This window comes from Schistocerca cancellata, chromosome 7, assembly GCF_023864275.1.
Source record: "Schistocerca cancellata isolate TAMUIC-IGC-003103 chromosome 7, iqSchCanc2.1, whole genome shotgun sequence".
Classification (NCBI taxonomy): Eukaryota; Metazoa; Arthropoda; class Insecta; order Orthoptera; family Acrididae; genus Schistocerca; species Schistocerca cancellata.
The window spans coordinates 131,783,334-131,790,144 of record NC_064632.1 but is presented as its reverse complement, the minus strand read 5'-3'; positions in this window follow the sequence as shown (position 1 = coordinate 131,790,144).

The window sequence follows — 6,811 nt, the reverse complement described above, 5'->3', positions numbered from 1 at the left end:
GCCAACGATGAACAAGTTTTTTGAAACCGTAATAGAAAAACTCGACACTCTGTTTCCGCAACCACAGTCACACAGTTCTCTCAACGTCTTCATCAGAAGCGTAATGATGTCCCCGCAGATCGTCTTTCATTAACGGGAACAGATGGAAGTCAGACGGTGCTAAATCTGGACTGTATGGAGGATGCCGTACGGTTGCCAGATTCAGTCTCGGAAGTTCTGCTGTGGTGCCACGTGAAGTGTGCGGCCAAGCAAAGCAATAATGTGACCTACACGTTCTTGTGAAATGCCGATTGTACTTGTAGTTTCTCTCTGAGTTATACGACGATCGTTCTGAATCAGTCTGTAAACATTTAGCTTGTGAAACTCGGTGGTTGCTGTCACAGGACGTCCAACTCTTTGTTTTGTCACACAGGTCAGACGTTCCCGCCTTAACATCTTTAAACTTACTCGCCCAAAGACGCACAGTACTCACATCAACACAACCACCATAAACTGCTTTCATTCTCTGATGAATCTCCTTTGGGGTGACACCTTCTGCAGTCAAGAATTCAGTGACTGCACGTTTGCTTGAATCGCCTCGACGGACCGTCTGCGCAGGGTTCCACACTTCACACTGTAACAACACAACCGTTCAATGCTAAGGCTTCCCGCCAACTGGAGCTGTAGAGAAGAGGTTACGGAACAAGCCAGTACCTGCCGCATACCGATGCCGCCAACAGTTGAAGAGTTACAAAGGTGGAGGCATTACTTTTCAGTCAACCCTCGTAGAATATAAGATGGACACTTGTCACCCTCTTTTGTTCAATCAGCATGATTTTGTTGTGGGGAAATTCCAGATCATGTTCTTTTACGGTCCATTCTGAAACTGAACTCTCTCCTGCTCAACCTGCAACCCCTAAACGCCAATCCGCATAGAGGCCAAACCACGGATACTAGAATACACGGTAGGAGTCACGCACAGGCGGGCTTTGAGCTGTGAACCCACCCGCCACGCTGCACTGCACTGACGTTTATAGCCATCCGACACACGCGTGATTATCTTATACGCAGTTATAAATGAAATCGAGATTTTCCAGGTTTCAGTATGTTATTACACTACTGGCCATTAAAATTACTACACCACGAAAATGACGTGCTACAGACGCGAAATTTCAACCGACAGGAAGAAGATGTTGTGATATGCAAATGATTAGCTTTTCAGAGCATTCCCACAAGGTTCGCGCCGATGGCGACACCTACAACGATTTCTCATACACAAACAGCAGATGACGCGTTGCCTGGTGAAACGTTGTTGTGATGTCTCGTGTAAGAAGGAGAATTGCGTACCATCACGTTTCCGACTTTGATAAAGGTCGGATTGTAGCCTATCGCGATTGCGGTTTATCGTATCGCGACATTGCTGCTCGCTTTGGTCGAGATCCAATGACTGTTAGCAGAATATGGAATCGGTGGGTTCAAGAGGGTAATATGGAATGCCGTGCTGGATCCCAACGGCCTCGTATCACTAGCTGTCGAGATAAAAGGCATCTTATCCGCATGGCTGTAACGGATCGTGCAGTCACGTCTAAATCCCTGAGTCAACAGATGGGGACGTTTGCAAGACAACAACCATCTACACGAACAGTTCGACGACCTTTTCAGCAGCATGGACTATCAGCTCGGAGACCATGGCTGCGGATGAATCCAGCACATTCTCCAGATCTCTCACCAATTGAAAACGTCTGGTCAATGGTGGCCGAGCAACTGGCTCGTCACAATACGCCAATCACTATTCTTGATGAACTGTGGTATCGTGTTGAAGCTGCACGTGAAGCTGTACCTGTACACGCCATCCAAGCTCTGTTTGACTCAATGCCCAGTCGTATCAAGGCCGTTATTACGGCCAGAGGTGGTTGTTCTGGGCACTGATTTCTCAGCATCCATGCACCGAAATTGCGTGAAAATGTAATCACATGTCATTTATAGTATAATATATTTGTCCAATGAATACCCGTTTATCACCTGCATTTCTTCTTCGTGTAGTAATTTTAATGGCCAGTAGTGTATTATTATTGCTGTTATTATTAAGCTTTATATTAGACTATTCTTTCTATGATCGGTGAAATTCTAGTGTAAAGCCTCCGAGGCGTCTTTTTCAAATTGTTTAATAATTTTGTGTTTTCAAAGCACTAAGGCTTAAACCAATAAAACCTGGTGGAACACTCAAGTGCCTGAGTAGTCTTTTTAACAGTGACTTCACCAGGAAGAAGATATTCGAATACGTCTCTGACAAAAGATAACGCTTTATAAGACAGTCAACGTAAATTCGCAGCCTTTGCAATATCTTCAGACGACCAGTTAGTACATCGTTCGTTCAGAAACACTTGCTCTTAACAGAAAAGGAGTTCTGAATCACTTTTTGAACTAAAAACTAAACTTCACTTGAACGGAGCATGAGGGCCCAACGGTACCGACCGGGCACCGTGTCATCCTCAGCCCATAGGCGTCACTGGAAGAGGAGATGGGGGGCCATGGGGTCAGCATACCGAAATCACTTTCTGAACATGTTTTAATTTCGTGAAAATCGAGAGAGACGATCCTGTAAATCTTCATTCTTTTGTCTAAAGTCTTTTATTTCTTTTTCGATAATTTCTAATTGTTAGCGTCAGCATGCATTGTTGCATTTACACCAGTGTTTGTTTTCGCAGGTAATATTTTGCTTAGCAGTAAATTCTTCGATAGTTGGTTATATATTTACCTGTAAAATGTCTTCTTTACGTAGCTTCGTTTTCGTGCAATAACATTTCTTTCATTATTAGGCTTGTTAGTACGGCGTAAAACAGCACCGGAGAATGGTTGATTTATAGTTGGAACAATCAGTCTTCATCTTGCGTTTCTAAAGAATATTCAACATTTCATCAACATTTCACTTTTCAAATCCCTTTCCTATCCGAATCAGAGAAGTGTATTGAGCAGATACGAGCATTCTCAATTGAAAACGAATCTGCATGTTCACAAGCATTTAATGTATCTATACATACATACATTAATCCTTTTTCCATAGATCATGAATACATTTCGTAATTATGAGCCACGCGGAGTGGCCGTGTGGTTAGAGGCGCCATGTCACGGATTGCGCGGCCACTCCCTCCGGAGATTCAAATCCTTCCTCAGGCATGGGTGTGTGTGTTGTTCTTAGCATAAATTAGTTTAGTTAGTTTAAGTACTGTGTACTAAGAACCGATCACCTCAGCAGTTTGGTCCTTTAGGAACATTCGTAATGCTGTGGAACATGTCACTTTAACGTAAGGTTCCTGTACACAAATTAATTAATCAATTTTTTTCATTTACTCCTTCAAATCTAAAAATCCATCTGTTGAGTAGAAGCAGTTGGTTATTTGTCAGACTTTTAATGCTATTTGGCAAATGACCAAAGATTTTTGTGGCAGCACAATTAACCCCATCCTGTGCCAAAGTGAGATTTAATCCAGAATCATGCTTTCTTCTAGTGTTGTAGCTATGCACTTCCCTGTAATTTTTGAATTGCGATGGGTTATTAATAACGAATTTCATAAGTGAATATATGTATTGCGAAGGTACTGTGAATATCCCGAGTTCCTTAAATAAATGAGTGCAAGATGATCTTCGGTGGGCTCCACCCTATATTCTGATTACACGTTTTTGTGCAATGAATACTTGCTTATGAAAATGGGCACAGTAGGCTAATTTACTGATATGTTTATCACCAAAAGTTTCAGTAACCGTAATACGATAAGTAGCTGAACCTAACCGCTTCAGTTGATCATCGATGTGTTTCTTCCAATTCAATTTCTCATCAGTGCACACATCCAGAAATTTTGAATATTCTGCTTTAGCAACAGATTTCTGTTCATAGTCTATATTTATCAATGACGTTATGCCATTTACTGTATGGAATTGCATAAATTGTGTTTTCTGAAAATTTAGTGAGAGTCCGTCTGCAGAAAACCACTTAATAATTTTCTGAAAGATCTTATTTACAGTTTCCTCAGCTGATTCTTGCTTGTTGGGTGTGATTACTATACTTGTATCATCATCTTTGCATCTTCATGAATATAGAGTAGCCGGCCGAAGTGGCCGTGCGGTTCTAGGCGCTGCAGTCTGGAACCGCGAGACCGCTACGGTCGCAGGTTCGAATCCTGCCTCGGGCATGAATGTGTGATGTCCTTAGGTTAGTTAGGTTTAACTAGTTCTAAGTTCTAGGGGACTAATGACCTCAGAAGTTGAGTCCCATAGTGCTCAGAACCGTTTGACCCAATATAGAGTAGCAAGTGATATTTTCATATGGTCTCTTTGTTCTTAGGAAATATTTGAAACTTGCTTTTTAACTTAGTAAATTGCCTGGTTTTGTTAGTACAACTGGCGATCGCGCCACAAACCATCATTTTTCACTTAAAAACTTACTCTAAAAATCCCTCAATACGCTTATAATTACAGCAGAACTCTGAACTCAATCGCTCATCACTAATAAAAATTCAAACCGCCGTAAACAACCTTGTTTTCGCTCGTAAATGCAATTAAATCACAATAAGTTACGGCAATTGCGAGCTACTGAGTACTCGTTGGTTTCACTCAGAAGTCAGCGGCACGGCTTGCTACTACGCATACACATCGTGATCGGTGCTTTTCTCAAGAAAAGGACAGGCACTTGATTGCAGTTTCTATAGCAATGTGTTACATCACCAACAACTTTAATCTTGGCACAATTCAGTGCACCTTTAACCCATACGGACACAGACTCTGATTCATTTATTTTACGACGATTCCTTGTCCTAAGAACCAACGGCACTGAAGACATATAGTAAGATGAACCACAATGTCTGTTATACACTTCACATATCTGAAATGTACGATAAGCAATAACTACTCGGCTGTTAAAAGCCACTGAAACCCGAAATGAATCTCCTGATGAACGTAAGGTAGAGCAAAATGAAAAACCAGAACATTAAGAATCAAGAGATTCAACAAATACTGATCCCATTAAACCAACACAGATTTTAAGTCATTAACTAAAGAACGGCCATGTAAGGAACATGAAAAATCAGAGTACACAAAGTGCAGGTGTTTCAGTAAACTCATCTACAAAAGCCGATATTGGTTGATTTTGAAGCACACAAGGTGGAACAAGAACATTTAAAACAGCCAGATAAACTTGCAATGATGTTAAAGTGAACTGTCTTGCACGTGATGAACATATGTTGACCCTCCAGAGAAGACTGGATAGTGCAACACAATGTCAGTTTGCATCTGTCGCCCTTACATGGTTTCAGACTGCTGTCGAAGTATTCTATAGTTAACCAGGTTTAATGAGCAACAGTTATGCTCGGCACAAAATAACACCACAAGCGTTGTTGATAGGCGTCAGAACATGAATTCGATACTCAAATCCAGTCCATATACCAGACAATATCATAACCGGTATCGGTTCAACGGCTGTAAATGTTCTATGAGAGTTTCATAACTGGTAAACATTTGTGACGCTACAACACACTATGTGACACTATAACACAGCCTTACTTTTGAAATATTTGTTCTTTTGCACGAATGTCGTGGTTTCATTTCTTTGTTATTATTATCAAATTCAGAGTTGAGTAAACGCTGCAAATTAAACATGAGAAATATGTTTGCCATAAATGGTATATTTTCTGAAACAGTTAAGAATAATCTATACTTAGTACTGCCAATATCAAAGGCACTGTGTTATATGGAACTTATTGAAACAGCCCAAGTGGTTAACATAAACTCTTTGGCGTGCGGACGGGCTTTCTGACGACAGCAGTGGGCAGTAAATAAACGCGGTGGCAATGCGAGTGACGAAGGGTGCAAGAATGTGTGGTTGTGGTGCAGCGAATACGCGTGCAGCAATTTCTTGTGGTTGCGAGAGGCACACAAGTCGCGAAGGTTATTTTAAATTGTTCTGCGAGAGGAGTAAAACGAAGAGTACTATTTGGCCACAGCAAGTACACTCTCAAGGGGAAAAAAACCTACGCACCACGAATGAATTGTCCGAGTGTGACGGATATCGGTAGATGTCACGCACATGTAGAGGAAAAGCAAATGATTACAATTCCAGAAAAATTGGATGATTTATCTACGATACGGATATTGACAAATTAAGCGGGTCAGTAACGCGTTGGTCCACCTCTGGCCTCTATACGAGCAGATATTCTGCCTGACATTGATTGACAGAGTTTTAGGATGTCCTTATCAGCGATATCGTGCCAAATTCTTCCAATTGGCTAGTTGTACTGTCCTTGGGTGACATAAGAAATATTGAACTTAATTGATGAAAGCAGAAAACATAAAAATGCAGTAAATGAAGCAGGCAAAAAGGAATACAAACGAGATCGACTGGAAGTGCAAAATGGCTAAGCAGGGATGGCTAGAGGACAAATGTAAGGATGCAGAGGCTTATCTCACTAGGGGTAAGATAGACACTGCCTACAGGAAAATTAAAGAGACCTTTGGAGAAAAGAGAGCCACTTGTATGAATGTCAAGAGCTCAGATGGAAACCCAGTTCTAAGCAAAGAAGAGAAAGCAGAAAGGTGGAAGGAGTATATAGAGGGTCTATACAAGGGCGATGTACTTGAGGATAATATTATAGAAATGGAAGAGGATGTAGGTGAAGATGAAATGGGAGATACTGCGTGAAAAGTTTGACAGAGCACTGAAAGACCTAAGTCGAAACAAGGCCCTGGGAGTAGACAACATTCCATTAGAACTGCTGACAGCCTTGGGAGAGCCAGTCTTGACAAAACTCTACCATCAGGTGAGTAAGACGTATGAGACATG